We start from the raw sequence: 27,631 nt of genomic DNA, 5'->3' as shown, positions 1-27,631 counted from the left end.
GCCCTAGCCCTCTCTCCCAAACGCGAACTCATGTGCAGGGGCCTGTTTCTACCGCCTGTGTGGCATATCCTAACTGGAGCCTCAGGCGTCCCAGCCCCTCCAACCCCGGGCACCAAGGGCTTCCCCGTCCCTGACCACCACATGCCACCTTTCAGGCTATCCGGGCAAAAACCACTCTCACCGCCTCCCCTTTTCATGTCATAGGTCTGTGCCCGTGACAAGCCCTACGAGCTCTCCCAGCCATGACCAGAACCCCACCACGGCACAGCCCACTGCCCTGCTGCGCACCACCATCTCCCTTTCCCAGGTTAATGCGATGATCGCCTAACGGGCTTTTCCTTTTGTCCTTGATCCAGAAAGGGCAGGGAGGACCGTCCTGTTAGACCCTAAGTCCATTCATATCACTGATCTGCTCAAAACCCTGCAATGATTCCCTATTTCCCACTGAGTAAAGGCCAAGTTCTCCCACTGGTCCACAAGGCCAGACAAGACCTGCTCACCCTCTCCCCGTCCACCATTACCTCCCACCCCGCCCATCACTCTCAATCAGCATCTCTTCGCCTCCACTATGCTCCACCACACCGGCCTCTGTGGTTGTCCCTGCCATTTGCTTCTACTGTCCACTCCTCTGGGATGTTCTTCCTGATATTCACATGCCTAACTCCTTCACCTGCTCCACATCTGTCCACAGCCACCCTCCCTTGGCAAGCATTCCCAACTTACTGTACCCTGGCACTACCCACTAACAGAACATGCTCCTTTACACACTCCCTGTTCACTGTGTCTGGTTCCCCAACAGGAGATAAGGCTCCTTGGACACAGGTCTCTATCTGTCCTGTTCACTGATATCACCCAAGCACCTAGAATGGGCCTGGCACTTGTTAGATACTCCATACATTTGAATTTTAAAATTGTTAGCCTCAAAACCTGAGTTTCCTGGAAACCAAAGTAAAATGGGGAGTAAAATCAGCTGCAGTTTGAACGATGAACTGGTGTTTGAGGAAAGCCAAGGATGCCAATGTAGTTGAAGAAAGTCGGTCAGGGCAAGCAGGAAGAAGTGAGTCCGGGAGCAGGCAGAGGCCAGGTGGTTTGAAGCTCAGAACATTATACTTTGCCTTATACTATGAAGGACACAGGGAGACAGACCCAGGAGAGTTTTAGACAGAGGGATGGCATAATCTCACCTATATTTTTATATAAACTTTTGATTTTGAGATAATTAAAGATTTGCATGCAGTTGTAGAAAGAGTACAAAGTTAATCTGTGTTTCCCCCAATGGTGACATCCTGCAAAACTCAAGATACCAACATTGACAATCAAGAGAGACATTGACACAGCCAAGAGACAGAACACTGCCATCCCCACAAGGATCCTACCATTTCTCTTTTATAGCCACAACCACATCCCTCCCACCCCACCTCCTCCTTAACCTCAGACAACCACTAACCTGTTCTCCATTTCTACAATTTTCTCATTTCAAGAATGTTATATAAATAAACCATATAGTATGTAACCTCTGGGGTTAGCTTTTATCACTCAGCCTAATTCTCTGGAGATTCATCTAAATTCAGTCTTTTTTATTGCCAAGGATTATTCCACAGCACTGACGTGCCACACTCTATTTCACTATCCATCCACCGAAGGACAACTGGCTTGTTTCTAGTTTTCTGCTATTACAAATAAACTGACTATGAAATTCGTGAACAGCTTTTGTGTGAACAGTTTTCATTTCTCTGGGACAAATGCCCAGGAGAAAATATTGCTGGGTTGTGTAGTAGTTACAAGTTTAACTTTATAAGAAACTGCCAAACTATTTTCCAGAGAAGCTATAGTGCATCCCATAAGCAATATATGTTCCTCCACATCCTAAACATCATTTGCTATTAATTACGGTAGTCCCTCGCTATACCGCGGTTCACTTATCATGGCCTCGCTGTATCACAGGATTTTTTAAGATATTATATTTAATTATTTATCGCAGATTTTTCGCTATATCGCAGGATTTTGCGGTACTGTATAAATATGTCGTTAAAGTTATGGAGGTTTAAGAGTGTAGAATAAATTTAAGGTTCCTACTTTGCGGGGGTGTGTCTGGAACGTAATAAGTGAGGGAATACTGTACTTTTTTTTTTTTTGGTCACACCCATTCGGACATGTGTAGTGATATTTCATTGTGGTTTTAATTTGTACTTTCTAAATGGCTAATGATGTTGAGTATCTTTTCATGTGCTTATCTGCCATGTGTATTATCTTCTTTTGGCTGAAATGTCTCTTTGTGTCTTCTGTGCAGCTTCTAGCTGAATTGTTTTCTTTTACTGTTGAGTTTTCAAAGTTCATGTATTTTCATTACCAGTCTTTTCTTAGATGTGTGATTTGTAAATATTTTTCCCAGTCTGTAGCTTCTCATCATCTTAATGGGTTCTTTTGTAGAGGAAAGGTTTTTAATTTTCATGAAGCCCAAATTATGAATTTTCCTCCTATAGATGATGTTTTATGTCCAGTCTAATAACTTTGTCCAACCCTTGTCCTAAAACACATTTATCCTATTTCTAAGTGTTATACTTTTGTATTTGTGATACATTTTTAGTTAATTTTTGTGTAAAGTGTAAAGCAAAATAAGGTTCATTTCTTGCTTATGAATGTCTGATTATCCCAGCAGCACCACTGGATTGCTTTTGCAATTCTCAAAAGCCATTTGGGCATATTGCTGTGATTCTCTATAATATTTTCTATACTGGGTTACCTAAACTGTTACACTGATCTCTGTGTCTATCATTCTGACAGCACCACATAGCCAGAATTACTGTGAATATAAAATCTTAGGCAGACTGATTCCTCTCCCTTTAGTCTTCCTTTTCAAAACCATTTTAGCTCTTCTGGTTCCTTTGTTTTCCATATTACTTTTACAATTGCGTTATCTATACCTATAAAAATGTTTGCTGTGATTTTAATAGGTGTAGCATTAACCTGGTATAATAAGTAGGGAAGAAGTAACATCTTGACTATGTTGAATTTTCCAGTCCAAGAACATGGTCTGTCTCTCCATTTACTTAGATCAACTTTGATTTCTTTCATCAGGATTTTGTCATTTTCAACACAGAAGTCGTATAAATGTTGAAATTTACACCTACATGTTTGTTTGCATATTTTTAATTTTGGTATCCATGTGTTTATTGATAGTATGTAAAAATTAAACTGATTCTTGTGTGTTTATTTTGAATTGTACAACCTTTCTAAACTCATTGTTTTTTGTTTTTATAGATTTCCTGGGGTTTTCCACATTTTTGTAACTTCCTATGAGTCTATAATTTAAAAATAAAATGTTTTAAATGTGTGTGGGATACAGCTAATGCAGTACTTAAGAGGGAAAATTATAGGTCTAAATGCTAATGTCAGAAGAAAAAAATTCAATTATCTTAGCTTCTACCTTAAGAATCTCGGCATATATGTTCAAAATAATTAGAAGGAAGGACATAATAAAAAATAAAAATCAATAAAAGGAAAGGACCAAAAAATAGAGGAAATCAATAAAGGCACAATCTATATATTTGAGAAGTCAATAAAATTGATTAACCACTAGATAGACTGATCAAGAGAAAAAACACAAGTCACAAATCTCAGTAGTAAAAGAAAAGATATCATTACAGATCTTACAATAATGAAAAGGATAGTAATCCATAATAACGAAGTTTTATGTCACTGAACTTGATAACTTAGAAAAAAACAACACCTTACAAAACACAAATTGCTAAAACTGACTCGGAATACAAAAATCTGGAAAGCTGTAGAAGACTAAATTCTTAGTTTAAAATCTTCCCACAAAGAACATATGAAGTCTGGATGGATTATATCAAAAATTTAAGAAAAAATAATACAATCTGACACAAACTCTTTCAGAAAAGAGGAGAGAACACTACATAATACATTTAATGAGGCTAGCTTTGTCTCATCACAAAACTAAGCAAAGAACTATAAGAAAACTACTGAACATCAATTTCCCTCATGATCGTAGATGTAAAAGTCCTTTCAAAAGTATTAGGAAATCAAAGACACAGAGGTAAACAAACACAGGAACCTGTCAAGATGAGAAGACAGAGAAGTATGGCCTAAAAGAGGGAACGGATCAAGGTTCCAGTGGGAAAACTAAGCGATGAGGCGATAACCAACGTAACAAAGAGGAAATAGCCAACCTAACAGATGCAGAGTTCAAAATACTGGTGGTAAAGATGTTCACAGCCTTGACAGATATGCTTAGGTACGACAAATGCATAAGGGAAGAAGTGAAGGCTATGCTAAATGAAACAAAGGAAAATCCACACAAAACCAATGGTGAAGAGAGGGAAACCTGTGTTCAAATCAATGATTTGGAATATAAGGACAAAAAAAAAAAAACAATCAATCAGTACAAAGTGAGGAAACAAGAACTGAAAAAAATGAGAAGAGACTTAGGAAACTCTGGGATGACTTTAAATGTGCCAACATCCAAATAAGGGTGTCAGAAGGAGAAGAGGAAGAGAAAAAAAATTGAAAGCTTATGTGAAAAAATAATGAAGGAAAACTTCCCAAATTTGGCAAAAGAAACAGACATACAAGTCCAAGAAGCACAGAGAGTCCCAAACAAGCTAGACCCAAAGAGGACCACACCAAGGCACATCAAAATTAAAATGCCAAAGGTTCAAGATAAAGAGAGAATCTTAAAAGCAGCAAGAGAAGAGAAGTTAGTTACCTACAGGGGAGTTCCCATAAGACTGTCAGCTGATTTCTCAAAAGAAAGTTTGCAGGCAAGAAGGGACTGGCAAGAGGTATTCAATGTGATGAAAATCAAGGACCTACAATCAAGACTGCTCTATCCAGCAAAGCTATCATTTGGAATGGAAGGGTAGATAAAGTACTTCCCAGACAAGGTAAAGCTAAAGGAGTTGATCATCACCAAGCCATTATTATATGAAATGTTAAAGGGATTTATTTAAGTAAAAGAAGATCAACATTATGAATATTAAAATGAAAACAAACTAACAACTATCAACAACTGAATCTAAAAAATAAAAACAAAAACAAACTGAGAAAACAATCAGAACAGGAACAGAATCATAGGTGTGGGGATCACTTGGCAGGGTTACCAGCTGGGAGGGGAAGGGGGAGTAATGGGGAAATGGTGCAGGAACTAAGAAGCATAATTGGTTGGTACAAAATAGACAGAGGGAAGTTCATAATATAGGAAAGAGTAAAGCCAAAGAACTTATATGCACAACCCATGGACATGAACTAAGCAGGGTGGAATTGCTGGAGGGAAGCAGGGTACTGGGAAGAGAGGAGCAAAAAAATAAGTATTAGGAAACCAAACACAGGAAGATAAATAGGTAGAAGATAGAGAGATAGATAGATAAAAATATCCAGCAGGGGCAAGTAGAGTTCAACACAGAAATGCAAGATTGTTTAACATTAAAAAGTCAATAAAAGCAATTCAAAATATTTTTTTAAAAAAGGAAAATAACCCATGGTTATCTCAATAAATACAGAAAAGGCACTTGACAAAATTCAACACACATTCATGATAAGAAAAATTTTAATTTAGGAAACAAGACAAATAAGAGAATATCCTCAAGTTGATTAAAAGCATTTATGAAAAACTTCGAATTAACATTATATGTAATGGGGAAATGAAAATGACTGAATGCTTTCCCCGTAAGATAAAGAACGAAGAACAAGGCAAGAAGATTCACTCTCACCACTTGTATTCAATAATATACCGAATGTCTGAGGCAGTAAGTTAGAAAAAATAAATAGAAGGCACACATATTGGAAAGGTGTAAATAAAACTATCTTTACTTGCAAATGACAAGTTCAAAGGGGAAAAGTTATTAAAACTAATGTGACTTTAGCTAAGTGAGAATATAAATTCAATATACAAAAATAAACTGTACGCTAGCCAACAACGAGAAATGTAAACCTTTTAAAATTACCACTTATGAGCATCCAAAAACATGAAATATTTGAAGGAGTAAATTTAACCAAATACGTGCAAGATTTGTATACTTGAAGCAAACTGTTGGAATTTCTTGAAGGAATGAAGAGATCGATTGTCTTTTATTTTGTTACTGAGGTGACTTGGAAAACTTCCAGGTCACCTAAGGATAGGGCCAGTCACCGGGGTAACCAAACATATGATGAGAGGGTTGGACCTTTCACTCCCACGCCCCTACCCCACCCCACCCCTGCCCCAGCTCCAGGAAGGGAAAGGAGGTGGAAATTTAGTTCAATCGCCCATAACGAATGATTTAATCAATTATGCCTAGGTAACGAAGCCTACATCAAAACCCGAAAGGACAGGGTTTGGAGAGCTTCCAAGTTGATGAACACCTGGAGACTCAGGGGGACTGTTGCACCTAGAAAGCATGGAAGCTTCAAGCCCCTTCCCAAATACCTTGCCCTATGAATTTCTTACATCTGGCTGTTCATCTGTATTGTTTATCATATCCTCTCTAATAAACTGTAAACATAATTAAATGTTTCTCTGAGTTCTATGAACCACTGTAGCAAATTAATTGAACCCAAAAAGGGGGGTGTCATGGGACCATCCCATTTATAGCCAGTCATTCATTCACAAGGCACAGGTAACAAACAACATGGACTTTTGACAGGCATCTGAAGCGGGGTAGGGGGTGGGGGGGGGTGGCAGTCTTGTGGGACTGAGCCCTTAACCTGTGGGATCTGAAGCTAACTCTAGGTAGATAGTGTCATAACTGGGTTAAATTGTAGGACTCCCAGCTAGTGTTGGAGAATTGTTTGGTAGTGTGGGGGAAAACACATTATCACTGATCAGTAAAATGCAGATCAGAATCACATAACAATACCACCACACAACCTCCAGAAAGGCAAACATGTAAAAGACAGAAGCCAGCAAGTGTTGGTAACAAGGCATTGTTGGTTAGATTGCAAACTGAGTCAACCACTTTGAAAAACTACCTGGCAATTATCTACTAAAAGTAAATACACAGCAATCCTTATGACATAATTCCACTTTGGGGTATTATGCAAGAGAAATGTGTGTATATGACATCAAAAATATGTAGTCAGAGATGCTTTATTCTTAATAGCCCCAAACTGGAAACATGGCAACTTCCCATTTACAGTAGAACATTTGAAAAAACAGGCACCCTGTGCTATATATGTATATTGGAATATTACACAGCCTTTGCAACTGTAAGCAGAAAGCTGACTAGGTACTTCAGCCACCAAAAGGATTTAATCAGGAAAAAGAAAGGACTGTAATCCTGTACATGCAGACATGGTGAGCCACATGCACAAAAAAAAAGGGAGCGGGGGGCCAAAAAGCAGGTAGTTCTTTTCAGAGGGGAAAAGGAAGTTAACAGGAAGGGCTGTCACAACCATGAAGCTCTGTTGTAACCCTGGAGTTCTTCCTACAAAGAAGGCTATGGAGACCTACATAGGGTGTAAGAGCACCTCCCACAGGCTCTCCCCATTCCTGTCTTGGTTAAGGTCTCTGTCATCAATTTTGACAGCTATAAGTAAAATTCCTCTAAACATCTTTTTTGAACTCCTGCTCTGGCACAAACTGGCTGAGAACACCCTTTCTATTGATTTCATTTTTTTTTTTTATACCTTTCCCTTTATCACTTTAAAACTCACGAAGGGCTTGTTTCCCTACTTACAATAACCTACTCACTAATAAGAAAAGAGACAGGATATGCAGCCATGTCTCATTTTTTAATCCGATGTGTACTATTTATACCCACAAACTACAAGGGGCATTTCCTCCATTCGGTGGCAGCAAAGGAGGCAGACAGCGGACATCACATAGGCTCAGACATCTTGGTCATCATGCACCAGACTCCAGGGTGCCCACCTTGGGAAATATGGAAGACAACCGTTTTCTATTTCACTAATTAGAAATCTAGCCAATAAAGGACAATGCTATCACTTACTGCACACCAATAAAGACGAACTGAACTTTAACCAACAATCAGTCGAGAGGATCTATGGAAGGAGCTAGGGCTTATGAAGTTCTTGCACTCTACATAATTACAAGAACTCTATAGGAAGAACTCTACGTTTATAATAAAGATCTATGGTTCTAACTGCCCCCTCCCTTAACTTCCTTTCCCCTTTTATAAATACCCCTCCACCTTGGCATACCGGCCAGAGTGTGCAAGTGGCTTGCCATATCTGCATGCACTGGGTTGCCACCCTTCCCCCAACCCCCAAAATAAATCCTTTTTGGTAGCAAAGCACCTAGTCAATATTATTTTTCAGTCAACAACACTTACTCTGTGCCAACCTCATTGTACAGTCCCCAAGATCAAGCTGAAATGCCCATCCTCTCCAAGGCCTTCTTTCGTCCCTGCAAAGCACCTGCCTTTCCAAAGCTCCATGTCTTTCCTTTTCTCTGATAATGCAGAAGCTGACACTTCATGGCATTCAGACTCGTGCTCTTGCATTATCCCCTCCCTCAATGGACTGTATGCTCCTTGGGGGGTGGGGGCATTGCTCACCTGTGTTTACATCCTCAGCATCCATCAGCACAGGGCTTTTCTGTAAACAATGTGTTGGGTTGAATTCCTAGCATCACAACTCAGAGCCTCAGCCTGAGAAGGCTTTTTGAAGAAGGGGTTTAGGACTTACTTAATGAAAGCAAGGGCCAGCACATGGCACAGAAAAAGAAAGAGCAATCTTTGTGATGGCTCTAGTCTGCTGCAGTGACAATATTAATTCCAGTGCAGCTCTTGGCCAGGAATGTGGAAGCCGAAAGGCTGATGAGCTCATCGCTGAGATGCTGGCAAGCATGCTGGTTCTTGGCCCGGCCCCAAAAGAATGTGATGTGAACATTACCCGCCATTAAGCTGACTCAGAGAACAAATGATTACGTTCCTGATAATCAAGGAGAAGATTCTGGTTCTGCCATTGTTCATTTTGATGCAACCTGAGTTTAATGCATGGTGAAGGATAATTCCAGCGCCACCCGCAGGAGCAGCTCTGATGTGAAGTGTGTGTTCTCAGCCAGTCCTGCCTCATGGCGGGGGGCAAGGAGCATTTCACTGCCTTTCTAATGTTCCACCAGCCATTCAGGATCCTCTGTGAGCAATCGTCTTCAATATCAGGCCATAAAACAGGTGATTCTGTTTATAGGAGCTGTGCTATTTAAAGACCAGCTAGCTCATTAATGTCACCTGTCACAGCCCTGTGCTTGATGTAGCAACTCAAACATGGCCCACAAATGGAGGAAAATCTTCACACACCAAGAAATGAGTGATGTTAGAGGGCACAGATCACCTAATCCACACCTCTGAGGGCATCTGAAAATAAGTCCCCTGGCAGAAGTGGTTCTCAAGTAGCCCAAATGCTAACAATCCCACAGTATTTCCCAAATTTTCATTATTCTTTCACTCTGGAGAACTTGGGGCGCAGTGATACGTCTGTGAGTGACTTAACCAGCAAGAAGTGATGGTGACACTTAAAAGGTAAGCCCACGTTCACTCTGCCCTCCCTCCACTCCACTCCAGGACAGATCTCACCACACACCCCTCTTCCTGTTGGCACTAAGAGTCCAAAGGCACACACAGCTTTTCATATCAGGGACAAGAAACCAGGTTTCTGACTTCAGTTCTAGCCCCAAGAAACTGGGGGCAAGACCCATTCACAACATGATAGTGGTTGCCCTACAGGTTTGTGCTGAGATGGGAGCTCTAAACCTGGTTTCTCAAGAGCCTTGCATTACTAATATTCTGTGGTCTATGATGCCCCGTTGCCCTGCCAATTCCCTTCTTTTTAGAAAGATTCAATCCTGTTTAACATCTTCTAGGTAATAAATTAGAAACTGAATCTTAGGTTTAAATTTTTTTTCTCATGATGATCTGGGCACTGAAAGGGAAATGCAGTTAATCAGAATCCCCTACTCCCTGGTTCCTGTTAGAAGCAGCTTTACTGTTCTTCCCGCACAGAGCACTGGAATCAGCCCAGAGTTCCCACCTAGGGAGAGGCATGAGGAAGAGCTGGGATGAGTACATAGCACCGCCGCTCTGCAAACACATGGGACTGTGTCCCTGCACTCCCTATGGGCAACGCGGCTCATCTAGTGACAACGACAAGCATGCTTCTTTACCTTTGTTTCCTCACTGACACCCAGTAAACTCAAGTGAGCCAGCCAGCCAGCCAACAGGCCCAAATCGAGAGTCACTCTCTCCTCCTCAGCCACCACCTCGCCCTGGCACAGCTGCTGCACAGAAGCACAACTTTCCTGTCTCCTCTGTCGTATACAGTCGTCCCTCGTTGTCTGTGAGAGATATGGTCCAAGACCCACCAAGAATACCAAAACCCACAGATGCTCTAGTCTTATATAAAATGGTGTAGTACTGGCATATAACCTACGCACATCCTCCCATATACTTGAAATCATCTGCACATTATTTACAATATCTAATACCATGTAAAAGCTGTGTACATAGCTTTATACTGTTTTGTTTAGAGAATGACAAGAAAAAATGTCTGCACATGTTCAGTACAGATACAATCATCATAGGCTTAATATACAGTACACACCAGCAATAATGTAACATTTTAAGAAATATTTTCAATCCAAGGTTGGTTATATCCGTGGAGGCAGAATCCATGGATGCAGAACCTGTGAATGTGGAGGGCCCACTATACTTTCTTAAGCAGCTTTTCTGTTGAGAGCTTTTCCTATCAGCCATCTTTCCCTCATAAAACTATATAAATAAATAAATAAAAACCTGAAAGAAAAAGAACCCTTAGGATCAGTAAAACTATCTGTTGTACAATACTTCTAATCTCTGTCTTAGCACTTAGCAGAGGTCTATACCCCACTAATAATGCTGGTACTGATAAATGTTAAATCACAGAGTAGAATCGCCTCTAGAGGTTTTTCAGTTGAAAATAAAATTCTGACATCAATTTCTAAAATTACTTACAATATTAAAGTTGAAATAAATACCTCAGTCAATTTCCTTCCAATGTCGGTCTTTCAGTTGAACCTACTTTCCTGTTAGCATCCACCTAAAAATAAATAAACAAATAACTCAGTCTTCTCTTTGACTCAGTGTTTGATAACAGCTCATCAAATTGGAAGTTCTCCAAGGTTCTTCACCAAAACCATCTATGTTTCCACTCAAACTTTTTGAATTCAGGACCCCTTTCATTTCCTCAAATTATTTTTAAATGGGTTCTATCTGTTGGTATTTATGCTTCTTGAAATTAACACAAATTTCAAAATTATATATTCAGTAATTTATTCACAATGAATAATAAACCCATAAGGTGATACATCAAAAAACAAAATTTTTAAAATAAAAATAACCATATTTTCCAAAACAAAAATAAATTAGTAAGAAGAGTTTGTGGAACTCTTTAATGTCAAGGTTAACAAAACAAAGCTAAATTCTCATATCAGCTCCTGCATTCGATCTGTTGTGATCAGTTGGTCTGGTTAAAGTAAGTGAAAAACACTCATCCCCACATGGATGTGTGGCTGGAAACAGGAGGCGTGTTTTAATAGGTTTATCAGAACACTGTGGATGTTACGCTGGAAAATTCATACACAACACTTGACAAGCGGTCTTTTCTTAAAGGTTAGTTGCAACACGGAATCTGAATGCCCAGCAATAAACTTTTAGGACTGTATCAATTGAAAACCCATTATCTATCAGTCTTGTACCCTGAACAGATAATTTGCTCATACATGACTGTTGTAAAATCATGCATTAGTCATTTGGAAAATAACGGTTCACTGAGTTATCCCCCAAATGTTAACACATTTATTTCAATATACAATGTCAAAAAATTACATTTGTTAATATCACCACCTGAGTTTATCAGAAACATCTTTAAGCTTGGGAAGTTGTCAAGCTCACCTGGCAGATACAAGTTTTCCAAAATTCTAACTTTTGACTGAAAACTCAAATTTTATCTGTTACACAAATACAGGCAGTTATTTCCCTTTTAAAGTGACAGGTTCAATTTTCAGATGTTGTCAGCCAAAAACACAAGTCTGAATAACCATGGGCTGTCTGTCAGTTATTCTTTAAAGTAAGAACAGTATTTCATGAGAAGAGGAGCTAGTTTAGCTCCCAATCCACAAAAAAAAAAAAAAAAACACAAGAGCTTTCCTCTAAAACAATCGCTGTAATTCCATCCGCGGAAGCGCATTATGTAAACTTCCAAATCTGTCTCTCAGAGTATTAAAAAGACAGGTGCTCAAGGGTCAAGATTCAACAAAATTAATAATTCTTATTGCTTCGTCAAGGACCTTCTTAAATGACGTTGGCTCCTTGTATGCAAGGGGGTGGCAGTGAAGGGCACCATCGCCGCAAGTAGGGTTGGGGACCCAACCTTGTGGTGCTCAGGCACCCACGGGTTTGCCCTCCGTCACTTTTGTGTCATCAGCTCAAATACCAACACAGCAAGAACGCAAATGTCTCAGTGCCATTATAAAAATCGTTGTAATCTCACCAACCCCCTCAAAGGTTTTCAGAGCACCCTGAAGGTCCACAGGTCACAGATGTCATAGGTGTACTTGGGGTGTCAGAGAGCCAAGAAGAGGATCAGAGACCTAGGTCTGCATCCACTGGCGAAGCAACACATCTACCATGTCTAGCCCTTAACATGACCATTATCGGTTCATAACTGAGTGCCCTTTGACTACGCATAGATAGTCCTCCCTCTTAGCGTGGAATTTAACTCTCTGTTCAGGAAGGACTACTCCCTTCCAGCTCAACATTCCAGTCTAGTTCTTTGCCTAACGGTGCTGCAAGTGACAGCGCTGGGGCCTCATCTGCAAACTTCCCTGGTGGACCAGTCGTGCCTGGGCCTGTATGTAGGAGTAGGCCCGCCTGAACAAGATCTGACACCGGGCAGACAGGCCCAGCCGAAAACCTTGGCCTCGGCACCCGAAAAGAGGCAACAGGGCTGACACACCACAGTGCAGACTCACTGAACTGATCCCACACCCCGCTGTTCCTAGGCACTTACTGCTGGGCCTGAAGGAAGGGAGGCTTGAAGCCAGGCTCTCCTCGTAAATCCAGTAAAGCACTGGGCCCTGCCTCAACCATGCTCTGTTCTTACAGATGGTGGAGTCTCCGGGGAACTTGCTGCAGAATGCCAGGAAGTGGGGCTACTCCCCACTGTATCCCTGTTGGCTCAGAAGAAGCTGTGCCTAGAGCAAAAGAAACAGAAATGACAGGTTCTATGTGGGGCACATCACAGAGCAAGAGCCCCTGGGGATCCAAATGTGCCAGAAATGGAGATGCTGTGTTGGGGCTGGAGCCCAGCCTCAGGAGGTAGGGAAGACAGGTGGCCAAAGTGAGGGTCACAGACCCCTGTGGCTGTCAGTGGTCCAAATGTCATTCCAGTGCCCTGAGATAAATGCAGCTATGACACCTTCTCTCAATAGTAGCCTCCCAGCTAACCACATGATAATACATGAATTTGAAAAGACCATTAAACGAAAACTTTCAGCTCCCCAAGTGGACCTAGAGAAGTATGGCTATCTCAAGATGAACAATTTCTCAGTAAAACAATCTACTTCATTATTAGCTATTTAACTAAGGTGGTAATTAATCAAGTCTAGAAAAATTCAGCAAAAGTTTAATCAAAAGGGGTTGTGGAAGACATTAGTAAGAAACATGGTCCTATTATAAAACGCTCTATGTTTAAAATTCCTTGAAAATTCAAACTGCCAGTTTGGGACATTAAGTTCTGTATATAACTATTAACTGTGCCTGTCATACTATCGATAACTATAAACTTCACTCTCTATCGAGTGTCACCATCTTGGACTGTTTCTTATTTGCTTAAGGATAATTATGAATGGAGCTAAGAACTCTGAAAAAGCACCAGACTCAGTAAAAATCATCGAGGGGCATGTTCACTGGCCCTCTTCTCGCTGCAAGGCTATACGTTTCCAGAGTTGGCTTGGGTCGGAGCACTTGGCTTTAAAATATAAACTTAATGTGCTACATAAATTATTAATCCCCAAAAGTACTTCAGGATGAAATAATAATGCCTTATCCACCAGAGAGCTTTACTACTGAATGCGTTTGCATGTCTGTCATCTCGTTTCTCTTCCACAATGGCCCCAAGAGAAAAATATAGGCCAGGTACTCATAGCCCCCTTTCTGCAAAGCAGAAACAGACACAGAGCAAGAGATAGGCTACCAACAGGCAAAGAGGGGTACCCTGTGAGTTCTACATCACTGTAACCTGGTCTCAGAATGCCTTTCTTCATCAATTTTATTTGTCTTATTTATATACCAACTTATTCCAAAAAAAAAAAAAAAAAAATGAAGTGTCATTTTTCCTTCCTGTAAAAAATTAGAAAAGGCTTGATTTTCCAATGTGAATATAGTTAAAAACAAGAAAGGTGAACTACCATGACATGCCTTTGTAACGTCTACTTAGAAAACTTTCACAAATGTACAGCTTCATTTCCAAATGGTAGAGAAATAGAAAATGGGTCAAATAATTCCCAAAGAAAGAGTTTAAGTCAGAAATTTTCCTCTTTTAAATTCTCTATCATTAAATACATATTTCAACAGAGATCAATTAAGACAGAATGGATTCTTTGAAGAGGGGTGATGCTATAATAAAAACCACTGTCAGGCAGCTGGTAATAAGGAAGCCCTATATTATGCACTGCAAAGTGTTTTGCAATAATCCCCTAAAAGCAGACCACACTCACACCCAGCCCCCAGCTCAGGGAGAGGAAGAAAGGGAGTGCCAGCAGTCTAGGCAACTGCCTAATGGGGCATCACAGAAAGAGATGAGGACAGACGAAAACTGGCTGACTTGAGAGAGACAGGAAAGTATCTAGGAAAGTCCAAAACACGGGGCTTGCCTAGTGGGAAAAGCCACCCTTCTGCACCCTGGGAGTACAGTATGAGGCTGAAAGGGTTCTGAGAAGCAAAGGCCCACAAAGACTCCTCGATTAAAGGAAGGGCACAGCTGTATACACATGTGAGATTGCAGACTTTCTCTCCCACCCACAGCCATACCTTCAGATACCCTGAATAGAAAGACAGAGACAATCATCCCAGGTCTCAAATTATTCCCCAAAATAATTCTGCAAATACAATGTCTAGCACTTGCAAAGAAATAAGACACCATGAGCAAGAAACAGTAGAAGCCACAAAGAACAAAAACAGATCCACAAAGACAGAGAAGTTAGAATTATCCAATATAGATTATCAAAAACAAAAAACAAAAAACACTTGCAATAACACAAAAACAATGCCATTTTTTTAAATGGGCAAAAAACTTGAATAGACATTTCCCTAAAGAAGATACACCATTAGTCAATAAACACATAAAAATGCACAACATACGGGATGCTAATCAACAATAAAATATCACTTAATACCCATTAGGAAATAAAAATGTTGGCGAGGATACAGAGCAATTGGAATCTGTGTACATTGTTAATAGGCATATAAAATGGTGCCACTATAGTAGAAAATAGTATGGTAGTTCCTCAAAAAGAATTACCATATGATCCAGCAATTCCACTTCTGAGTATATGCCCCCAAAAGAGTGAAAGCAGAAACACAGACAGATATTTGTACATCCATGTTCATAGCAGCATTATTCACAACAGCCAAAAGGTGGAAGCAACCGAGTGTCCATGAGCAGATGAATGGGTAAATAAAATGCGTTCTATACATAACATGGAATAAAATTCAGCCTTTAAAAAGAAAAGAAAATCTGACACATGCTATAACATGGAAGAACCTTGAGGACATTATGGTAAATGAAACAACTCAGTCAAAAACACACAAATACTATATGATTCCACTTAGAAGAGGTTCCCAGAGTAGTCATATTCATAACGAAAGTAGGATGATGGGTGCCAGAGAGCTGGGGGAGGGAATTATTGTTTAATGGGGACAGTTTCAATTTTGCAGCTAAAGCTCTGGAGATGGATGGCGATGATGGTTGCACAATGATGTGAATATACTTAATACCAAAGAACTGTACACTTAAAAGTATACACTTAGCCCTGGCTGGTGTGGCCCAGGGGATTGAGCACCAGCCTGCAAACCAAAAGGTTTGATTCCCAGTCAGGGCACATACCTGGGTTGTGGGCAAGGTCCCCGGCTGGGGGCACATGAGAGACAAACAATTGATGTACCTCTTGCACATGCATGTTTCTCTCCCTCCCTTCCCCTCTCTCTCTTAAAATAAATAAAATTCTTTTTAAGTGTACACTTAAAATAGTAAATTTTATGTCATATATGTTTTACCACAGTAAAAAAACACTATGATCTGTAGAAAAGAATATGGCAGTTCCTTTAAAAATTAAATATAAAATTACCATATGATCCAACAATTCCACCTCTGGGTTTATATCCAAAAGAACTGAAAACAGGGTCTTGAATTGATACTTGTATGCCTATATTCTTAGCAGCATTCTTCACAATGGCTAAAGCTACCCAAGTGTCCATTGATGGATGAATGGATAAACAAATTGTGACTTACCCATATAGTGAAATATTATTCAGAAATAAAAAGGAAGGAAATTCTGACATATGCTACAACATAAATAAACTTTGTGGACATTACGCTAAGTGAAATAAGCTGGTCACAAAAAGACAACTACTGTGTAATTTCACATACATGAGGTACTTAGAGTAGTCAAAATGATTGAGACAAAAAGTAAAATGATGGCTTCCGGGGGCTGGAGAAAACAGGGGGTGGGGAATTACTGTTCAATAGGTATAGGGTTTCAGTTTTATAAGACGAGAGTGCTACGGAGATGATGCTGGTGATGACTGCACAATAATACCACCAAATGGCACACTTCAAAATAGTTATGATGTTAAATGTATTTTACTGCAATAAAAAGCAAACAAACAAAATACACTACACTTGCTATGGTCAAGAATATCAATAAGAGATTAGAAGCTATAAAAAGTAACAAAGCTTTCAATTTTTAAAAATCTAGAACTGAAAAGTAAAAATACCACGAACAGGTTTCAAAGAAGATTAGGTACAACTGAAGGGCAACCTGGTGAACTGGAAATTAGGTCAGAAGAAAACATTCCAACTAAATAATACAACAGAGAGGGCACGAGAATATATGGCTAGAAATCTAACACATTTAATTAGCATCCTGAGAAAAAAGAAGAAGATGGGGCATAAGCAATATGTTAAGATAATGGCATCAAATTATCCAGGTTATGAAAGATATCAGACCATAGACACAATAAGCGAATGTATCTTAGGGAAGAATGCATGGAACCTAGTGAAACTGCAGAAACCTAAGGATAATGAGAAAATCCTTTAAAATCAAAAGGAAACACAGATTACCTCCAGAGGAACAGCAGGTACACTGACTACTGACTTCTGAACAGAAAAAATAAAAGTCAGACACAGTGGAAAAATGTCCAATGTGCTGAAAGAAAATAATGCAAACATAAAACTCAATACACAGGAAAACATCTTTTAAAAATAAAGATGAGAGGGTGAAGTCATTGAAAAAAACAAAGTAATAACCTCCAAAAATTCCTTATTCCATAAAAGCAATGAAATACAGAGCAAAAACTGTCAGACTCGATTTTTTTTTTCTGAAATCTGGGAATTTAACCAAAGGCTTGCAGCAATCTAGGGAGCATTTGTTAAATAAAAATGGTTGACTCTCCATAAGAACAAAACTGTGGTATTTTACTTTTTATATATTTTATTAATTATGCTATTACAGTTGTCCTGATTCTTCCCCTTTTACCCTCCTCCACCCAGCACCCCTCACTCCCTTAGGCAATCCCCCCACCATAGTTCACGTCCATGGGTCATGCGTATAAGCTTTTTGGCTACTCCATTTCCTATACTCCACTTTACATCCCCATGGCTATTCTGAAACTACCTATTTGTACTTCTTAATCCCCTCACCTTTTCATCCAATTCTCTACACCCTCCTCCCATCTGACAACCATCGATAACACTCTCCATATCCATGATTCTGTCTCCATTCTTCTTGTTTGCTTACTTTGTCTTTTAGATTCAATTGTTGATAGGTAAGTATTTTTGCCATTTAATTGTTCATAATTTTGATCTTCTTTTTCTTAAATAAGTCCCTTTAACATTTCATATAATAATGGTTTGGTGATGATGAACTCCTTTAGTTTTTTCTTGTCTGGGTAGCTCTTTTTCTGCCATTCGATTCTAAATGACAGCTTTGCTGGGTAGAGCAATCTTGGCTGTAGGTCCCTGCTTTTCATGACTTTGAATATTTCTTGCCAGTCCCTTCTTGGCCTGCAAAGTTTCTTTTGAGAAATCAGCTGACAGTCTTATGGGAACTCCCCTATAGGAAACTAACTTCTTTTCTCTTGCTCCTTTTAAGATTTTTCTCTTTAACCTTTGGCACTTTAATTATGGTATATCTTGGAATGGGCCTCATTGCATCTATCTTATTTGGAACTCTCTTTTCTTCCTGGACTAGCATGTCTATTCTCTTCACCAAATTAGGGAAGTTTTCTTTCATTATTTTTTCAAATAGATTTCCAATTTCTTGCTCTTTCTCTTCTCCTTAAGGCATCGCTATGATGCAGATGTTGGACTTCTTGAAGTTGTCCCAGAGGCTGCTTATACTATCCTCATTTTTTTTTAGTTCTTTTTTGTTCTTGTCCTGATTGCTCTTTTTTGCTTCCTTATGTTCCAAATCCTTGATTTGATTGTCGGCTTCATCCACTCTACTGTTGTTTCCCTACAAACTGTTTTTTTTTATTTCAATTAGTGTATCCTTTGTTTCTGACTATACCTTTTTCATGCTGTTGAGGTCCTCACTAAGTTCCTTGAGCATCCTTATAACCAATTTCTGAACTCTGCCTCTGATAGATTGCTTATCTCCATTTTGTTTAGTTCTTTTTCTGGAGTTTTGATCTGTTCTTTCATTTGGGCCACATTTTTTGTCTCCTCATTTTGGCAGCTTCCCTGTGTTTGTTTCTATGTATTAGGTAGAGGTGCTTTGACTCAGTGTCTTAGTAGTGTGGCCTAATGTAGTAGGTGTCCTGTAGGGTCCAGTGGCACAGCCTCCCCTATCACCCAGGCTGGGTTCTTGAGATGCGCCCTTTGTGTGGGCTGCGTACACCCTCCTCTTGTAGTTGAGCCTTGGGAGATCAATGGGAGGGCTTTACCCAGGACAGTCAGCTCTAAGGGCTGGCTGTGACCACCGACCACCAACCTCTGCCCTACGTGGAGGATCAGCTGGGCAGGGGCAGGGTGGCGGTGCTCCCACATGGTCTGTAGCTGTCCACTGGGTGTGCTGGCCCTGGGGTTTCCCAGGTGGTGCAGGCCAAGGTCAGCCCCGACCAGTTTTGCCTAGGGTCACCCTGCCAGAGCTATAAAGCAATCTGAGATGGCTGCTACTTGTGCTGGGCTTGGAGATTCCCAGGCGAAGCCAAGCTGTGAATCTAAGCTGATTGCTGGTAGTGCTGGTCCTGGGGCTCACTGAGGCCAGCTGTGGCTTATTTGAGAGGATTTAGGAAGTTGTGCAGGAGGAGCCAAGACCAGCCATTCATATGAAAAAGCAGTTCAGGTGGGCCTGTAAGGTAGGTGGGAAAGAGTCTCTGGGGATCTCCAAGGTGGGTCGAACAGTGTTTATCAGTTTGATGGAGTCTCAGATACGGCACCAACTTGCTGGCTCTGTGGTCCTGTGGGGGGATGGTTTAGAAAAGGGACAATGGCCTCTGTTTACCTTGATGGCAGAGACTTCAGTTTCTCCCCGTATGCCACTGATGCCTTTAAAGATGCAACCCCAGTGCTGGAGCTCAGAGGGAGTGAGTCTGAGAAGGTGTGTCCAGGTGTGAATTCTTTAAGAGGAAATGCTTGGGGTCCCAGCAGTTACTTCCACCTACTCAATCCCTGCTGGTTTTTCCAGCCAGAAGTTGTGGGGACTTACCTTCCTGGCACTGGAACCCTGGGCTCAGGGGTGCTGGTGTTGGGCTGGGACTCCTTGCTCCTGAGATGTCCCTCCTGAATTTTTATCCAGCACATGTGGGTGTGGGATCAGCCCACTCGCTGTCTGTTTCCCTTCTATCAGACTGAATGGATGTGATTTCTTTAATCTGTAGTTGTCAGACTTTCATTCAACTCAATTTCTGACACATCTGTAATTGGAATTTTGATGTGGTTGTACAAAGAGGTGACCCATGGCTGCCTACACCACCATTTTGACCGGAAGTCCCTGTGGTATTTTAACTCGCTCTATTACTATTCCCCCCACAGGGCCAACTCAAACTCTGTAGCAGTGTTGAAAACCAACAGCCTGCAATCATAGTGAAACCAGCAGTTTGGCCTTGACGAGTGTTGCTCAGTGGGTTTGGCATAGTCCCACAAAGCAAGAGGCCACCAGATTGATTTGTGGTCAGGGCACATGACTGGGTTTTGGGTTCAGTCCCTGGTCAGGGCACATGCAAGAGACAGCCAATTGATGTTTCTCTTACTGATGTTTCTACCCCCCTCTTTCTCCCTCCCTTCTCCTCTCCCTAAAATAATTGATTAATTAAGTAATTTAAAAAAAAGAAAACCAGCAGTCTGGCAGCCACAGAAGGGGACAGAATAGAATTAGAACTCTTGCAATGCCTATACCCAGAGAACTGTGATTTTTGGACATGGCTAATGGGTCCCACTTGCAAGGGTGTTTTAATTTGATCTGAGTCAGAGCTTTCCCAGTACCAAAAGCATTTTTCTCAGAGGTATATGTCAAAACAGTTAGAAACTATTGTATAACTATCCGAGACAGTGGACAACAGGTGGAGTACGTAATACATTAACCCAAAAACTTTTTAAAAAGCTTGGGAATGACATGTCTGCAGGGGATTTGCAAAACTCCAATATATTCCTGGAAATCTAAAGGCCACATGTATATGTAGATATGTATACATACTCAAGGCCGTATGAACACCCAGGAAAGACCCAAGATGGCTGTAAGCACTCACACTGGGCTGACTTTAAGGCTCTGCACGAGCAGGAAGTAAAGGCTAAGGCAGACTTGTCAACTGCATGATTAAATGTTGAAGGATGCCCCGTTATATACACATTGAGCCCCTCGGGAAACACGAGAAGATTTATTGATGCGTGTCATTTAAGGAAATCTCTGCCCAGTCATTAGCTGACCACTAGACTAGCCAATCGAGATTCAGTGGAAACACGTAACAAAGATACATATTTTACAGAGTTACTTCCGGAAAGTAACTAAACAATATCTACTACAACAAGCAGCAGCACAAAAAAATTCCAGGGCAGAGTAGAGATTTGGATTTTCAGAACTGCCACTATATTATCCAAATGTTGAGTTTTCAACAAATCATTATGAGACACAAAAGAAAAATAACAGGGAAAAAGCCATCAATAAAAAGTGTTCCTGAGGAAGCTCTAATAATGAATTTATAAGACAAAGACTATATATAACCTATTTTAAATACTTTCAAAGAACTAAAGGAAACCATGTCTAAAGGATTAAAGGAAAGTAGAACAATGGTATCGCACCAAATAAAGACTACTCATAGAGACTTCCGGCCAAGATGGAGGCTTAGACGGACACGCTAGGTCTCCCTCTACAACTAGAGAGGAATACAACTACTTCAAAACAAAGGATAACTAGAAATTCCAGAAAATAAAACTACACGGAAGTCCAACATATGAAGTTATAAACCAGCGGTGCCATTTGGGCAGGTAAGAGTTAAAGAGGGCAGTGCTGTTTGCGGTCGCACCCGGAGCGGCGGGCGGCAGGCGGCAAGGAATCCCGGCTGCGCAAGCCCCTGGCGGTGCGCGACTCCGGCGCTGGGGAGAGCGGCCGCCGCATCGCCTTGAACAGTGAGGCCCAGGGGGACGGGAGGACGGATCCCGGTCTCCTAGCTGAATAACTGTGTGAATCCATCTTGGACCCCCGCCCCCGAAGAAAGCACCACAGGGCTGCGAAATAGGTCGCGGACAGGCAGGCGCCGGTCGCTGATTTGTGACGCCAAACGGCGCCGGTCGCTGGGTCATTACAAGTACACAGGCACTGCCCCAGACAGCCGGCCCAAGAAAACAAAACGCATCTGTCAAAATGAGGCAGACAACTATAGAGATCCCAGTGACACAACTCACCAGGCAGCAGATAGAGAACCTGACAGATGAACAGATAAGAAACCTGTCAGAGGCTCAGTTCTGGGCCATTGTTATCAGGTGGCTTACAGAATTCACAAAAGAGCAGGAAAAAGATAAGAAAGAAGCGAAAAAATTTCATAACGAAAGGAACAAAACCGCATACGAGATAGAAGGTGAGAAAAAATCCAGAGTTCATTTCAACAAACTGGAATATGGAGAAGGAACAAGCAGTCAACCAATGCAGCGAGAGGAAATGGGAAGCAACAATGAGAGGATCAGAAACCTCTGGGACAGCTATAAAAGACCCAACATAAGAATCATTGGTTTGCCAGAGAATGAGGAAGATGAACTAGAACTTGAAAAATTGAGTGAAAATATAATAAAGGAGAACTTCCCAGACTTGGGGAAGGGAATAGACTTGCAGGTCCAGGAAGCAAGGAGAGTTCCCAAGAGACTGGACCCAGGGAGAACCACTCCAAGACACATTATAATCAAAATGTCAAAAATTAAAGATAAAGAGAGAATCTTAAAAGCAGCAAGAGAGAAGAAAAGAATTATGTACAAAGGGGTCCCAATTAGACTATCAGCTGACTTCTCAAGGGAGACCCTACAGGCAAGAAGGGACTGGCAAGAAATATTCAAAGTAATGAAAATCCAAAACCTACAACCACGAATACTCTATCCAGCGAAATTGTCATTCAGAATAGAAGGACAGAGAAAGTGTTTCCAGGACAAAATAAAACTGAAAGAGTTCATTAGATCCAAACCACTGTTATATGAGATGTTAAAGGGACTGGTTTAAAAAAACAGAAGCTAGGGAGATGAAACAAAGGCAAACTAAATAGGCAACGAGAGTGGAAAAGGAACTGTGGGTACGGGAAGCATATTGGGGGGAGGTCAACAGGGAGGGGGAATGGGGAAAGGGAGGGAGATGATATAGGAATTGGGGATCAAGGTAGGAGGGAATGGAATAGACGGAGAGAGGTTGGGAGGAACTGTATGCACAACTAATGGACATAATCTAAAAGGGGGGGACAACTGGAGGGAGGGGGGCCACCGGGTGGAGGGGAGCAGAGGGAAGGGAAATTGGCACAAATGTAATATTTTAATCAATAAAACACATTAAATCTGAAAAAAAAAAAGACTACTCATAGAGACAGAAACTATAAAAAGGACTTAGAGAAGGGGGGTAGGAAGGGGAAGAGTCTAGTCAAGGAACAGGTATAAATGACCCATGGACATGGACAACAGGGTGGGGATTGACTGTGGGAGAAGGGGTGGGTGGGTGGGGGGGAGCAATCAGGGGAAAAGTGGGGCAACTGTAATAAAAAAACAATAAGTACATTTTTTAAAAAAGGACTCCAAAAAAATCCTGTAGCTAAGAAGTACAGTAACTGAAATGACAAATTTATTAGGGGCATTCAACCACATATTTGAGCAGACAAGAAAGAACTGGTGAACCTGGAGATAGGTCAACTGAAAGGTTCCAGTCTAAATAACAAAAATTAAAAAGTAGGAAGAAAAATGAACAGAGCATAAATTGAGCCCAATCTCTCTCCCCTCCTACAAAACCCAATTGCAGCACTTCCCTTGAACAGTCTTCCTTAGAAAAAAAGAAAAATAACAGAGCCTCATAGACCTGATGGGACACCATCAAGCATACCAACATATGCATACTGAAATTCTCAGAAGTATTAGAGAAAAGGGCGTAACAAATATTTGAAAGGATAAAAATTATAAAAGAGAAGGTTGTCAACATTTCCTTATCCAGCAAAATTATCCTTCAAAAGCAAAAAGAGGGGGTAAAGGGAAGGAAAATTAAGTTATTTTCAGATAACAAAAATTAACCTGCCCCACAGGGAATACTAAAAGGATGCCTTCAGGCCAAAATGAATGCTAGCTAGTACCTCAAATCCAGATGAAGAAATAAAGAGCACCAGTAAAGGTAATTACAGAATTATAAAAGACAACATAAATGTAACGTTTGTTTGTAACGATTTTCTCCTATCTGAAATAAAAGATAACTGCAAGAGACAATATTTATAAATCTGAGCTGATGTGCACATAATGTGTGAAGATGTACTTTGTAAGACAATCACAGCAAAAAAGAGAGGGACGAAATTAAGATAAACAGAAGCAAAGTTTTATATATCATTGAAATTAAATGGGTATGAATCCAAACTAAATTGTTATAAGTTGTTAATAGTAAGAAGCCACGGGCAACTCCTGAGAAAATAACAAAAGTAGTAAAATAAATGGCAATGGAATTTAAAATGCACACTAGAAACTATTTGTTTAGCACAAAAGAAGGAAGTAATGAAGAATACAAAATTAAATAGACATGACATATAAAAAACAAACAGCAAAATGGCAGGAATAAATCCCACCTTATTAGAATTGTAGTAAATGTAAATGGATTAAACATCCTAATTTAAAGGCAGAAATTTTTGGATTTTTTTTTTAAAAACATGATTCAAGTATCATATATGCAGTATACAAGAGACACTCTTTTTTTATTATTGATTATGCTGTTACAGTTGTCCCAATTTCTTTTCCCTTTGTTCCCCACCTCCCTCCAGTTGTCCCCCAGCCCCTAGTCCATGCCCATCGGCTGTACATATAGTTCTTCTCAACATCTTCCTGTCTACTCCACTCCCTCCACCTATGCTTCCTAATTCCTGCATCCTCTCCCTCCCTTTTCCCCCCTCCCCCTCCCCACTGACCTCCCCCCAATATGTTCCCCATACCTATAATTCTTTTTCCCCTCTCGTTGCCTACTTAGTTTGCATTTGTTTCGATTCCCTAGCTTCTGCTGTTGGTTGTTGTGATACAGTTTTCATTTTAATGTTCATAGTTTTGATCCTCCTTCTTCTAAACAAGTCCCTTTAACATCTCATATAACAGTGGTTTGGACCTAATAAACTCCTTCAGTTTTACTTTGGCCTGGAAACACTTTCTCTGTCCTTCTATCCTGAATGACAGCTTCACTGGATAGAGTAATCATGGTTATAGGTTTTTGATTTTCATTACTTTGAATATTTCTTGCCAGTCCCTTCTTGCCTGTAAAGTCTCCTTTGAGAAATCCACTGATAGTCTAATTGGGACCCCTTTGTACATAATTCTTCTCTTCTCTCTTGCTGCTTTTAAGATTCTCTCTTTAAGTTTTGACATTTTGATGATAACGTGTCTTGGTGTGGCCCTCCCTGGGTCCAGCCTATCCGGAACTCTCTGTGCTTCCTGGACCTGTAAGTTCATTTCCTTCCCCAAGTTAGGGAAGTTCTGCTTCATTATATTTTCACATAATTTTTCAATTTCTAGTTCTTCTTCTTGACCCTCTGACAATCCTATAATTCGAATGTTCATTCACTTATAGCTGTCCCAGAGGTTTCTGAGTCTCTCTTCATATTCTTCACTTTTTATTTCCTCTTTCTGTACTGGTTGACTGTTTGTTCCCTCCCTATGTTCCGATTTGTTGATTTGATCCATGGCTTTTCCTTCCTCACCACTTGTCTTGTATGTATTTTTGTTCATTTCAGCAGGACTAGCCTTCATTCCTTCCCTGTCTTGATTCAGCCCTGCTGTTAGGTCTGTAAGCTGCCTTATGACTACAGCTCTGAACTGAGCCTCAGAAAGATTCACTATTTTTTCATCGGTCAAGCCTTTTATTTGTTTTTTCGTTAACTGTGCAATTGGTATTTCAATCATTAATTCTGCCATTCTGACCATTTTGTTTATCTTTCCTTCTTGGGCAGGGCGCTGTCACACCTCCTACGCTATATTGGGCGGAGCCCCATGTGCTTGTCACAAGCTGGCGACCTTTCTCATCACACTGTGGCGCTTTGCGTGGGGGCAGGGGTCCAAGATGGATTCCTGCTGTTACTCTCTGCTAAGGAATTGGACTGTGGGGTCTGCCTTCCCTGGCATTGGAATCACGAGCCGACGGATCTGGTCTGCAGCCGGGGCCAGCTCCCAGGCGCTTCTCTCCTCCACCCAAATACAGGTGCCTGCTTACCGGGTCCCACCGTTTGCTGCTGCGGCTGCCACCTCCAGCACAGTTCGCTCTTTCTCAGCCGCGGGCTCGCACTTCCTGCCCATCCGGACAAGCAACGCTTGTTTATGACTTCATACGTTGGACTTCCATGTAGCTTTATTTTCTGGAACTTCTTATTTTTAGTTTTGTGGCAGTTGTATTCCTTCTTAGTTGTGGAGGGAGACAGAGCATGTCGGTCTATGCCTCCATCTTGGCCAGAAGAAAAGCTGAGAGTCTATAAGAGACACTCTTAAATTCAAAGGCACAAATAGACTGAAAATGAAAGGCTAAAAATATATATAAAATGTAAACAGTAACCAAAAGAGAGCTGTAGTGGCTATACTTACATCAGACAAAACGGTCTTGAAAACAAAAATTGTTACTAAAGGCAATATATAACAACTATATAAATTTGTATCTAACTGCTAAGCCCCAGAATACATGAAACAGAAAATTAACAGAAATGAAGGGAGAATTAGACAATTCAACAATAATAGCTGGAGATTTCAATATACTATTTTTAGTACAGGATTAAACAGCAAGACAGATGATTGGGAAGGAAATAGAAGATTTTAAAACACTACAAAACGATATAAAAATAAAAAATACATTATTTTAAACTATACATGGAACATTCTCCAGGAGAGACCAAATGTTAAGCCAGGAAAACAAGCCTCAAAATTTAAAAGAACAATGTATATTCTCTGACAGCAAGGGAAAGAAATTGAAGCCAAAAACAAAAACTCACAAGTCTGTGGAAATTAAACAACACTACTCTAAATTACCAAGAAATCACAAGGAAAATCAGAAAATACTTTCAGATGAGTGAAAAATGACAACACAACATATCCAAACTTATGAAAGGCAGCAAAAGCAGTGATTAGAAAAAGTTATGCCTGAGACACCAATATTAAAAAGGAAGAAATCTCTCAAATTAAGAACCTAAACATCCACCTTAAGAAATTTTAAAAAAGCATACTAAACCCAAAGCTAAAAGAAGAAAAGAAAAAGGAAATATTAGAGCAAAAGTAAATGAAATAGGAAATAGCAATAGAGAAAAACTGAAACCAAATGGTGGTTCTTAGAAAATATCAACAAAACTGACAAATCTTTATCTAAATTGACCAAGAAAAAGAGAAAGAAGACTTAAATTACTAAAATCAGAAAAAATACTACAAACCTTACAAAAATAAACAAGATAAATATTATGAACAATTGTTTGCCAAAAAAATTATATAACCTAGGTAAAAAGGACTAATTTCTAGGAAGACACAAACTCAAAATGAGTCAACAAGAAAAAAAATTGAATATACCTAAAATAAATAAAGACATTGAGTTAGTAACTGAAAATTTTCCCACAAGGAAAAGTCCAGGACTAGATGGCTTCATTAGTGAATTCTACAAAACATTTATGAAAAATTAATACAATACTGCACAGACTTTTTCCAAAAATTGAAGAAAAATAAAAGAATACTTCCCTATTCATTC

The 27,631-nt window shown here is 40.3% G+C and overlaps 1 protein-coding gene across 17 annotated transcripts in view; it reads right to left on the bottom strand.

Moving 5' to 3' along the window:
- PCBP3 (poly(rC) binding protein 3) overlaps positions 1–27,631 on the bottom strand; it is a 203,939-nt gene that overhangs the window by 160,524 nt on the left and 15,784 nt on the right. For 12 of the 17 annotated variants that reach the window (XM_090272236.1, XM_090272217.1, XM_090272292.1 and 9 more), the window contains exon 2: positions 10,970–11,031. The exons of 3 other annotated variants lie outside the window; for them this stretch is intronic. The gene's annotated coding sequence lies outside the window, so the exon portion shown is untranslated. Of the gene's footprint in view, positions 1–10,946; positions 11,032–27,631 lie in introns of all 17 variants that reach the window. 2 more of the 17 variants (XM_090272226.1, XM_090272318.1) reach the window with 1 other exon arrangement.

Source organism: Furipterus horrens, unplaced genomic scaffold, assembly GCF_987537825.1.
Source record: "Furipterus horrens unplaced genomic scaffold, mFurHor1.1.pri manual_scaffold_1, whole genome shotgun sequence".
Taxonomy (NCBI): Eukaryota; Metazoa; Chordata; class Mammalia; order Chiroptera; family Furipteridae; genus Furipterus; species Furipterus horrens.
This window is presented reverse-complemented; position numbering and strand designations above follow the sequence as displayed.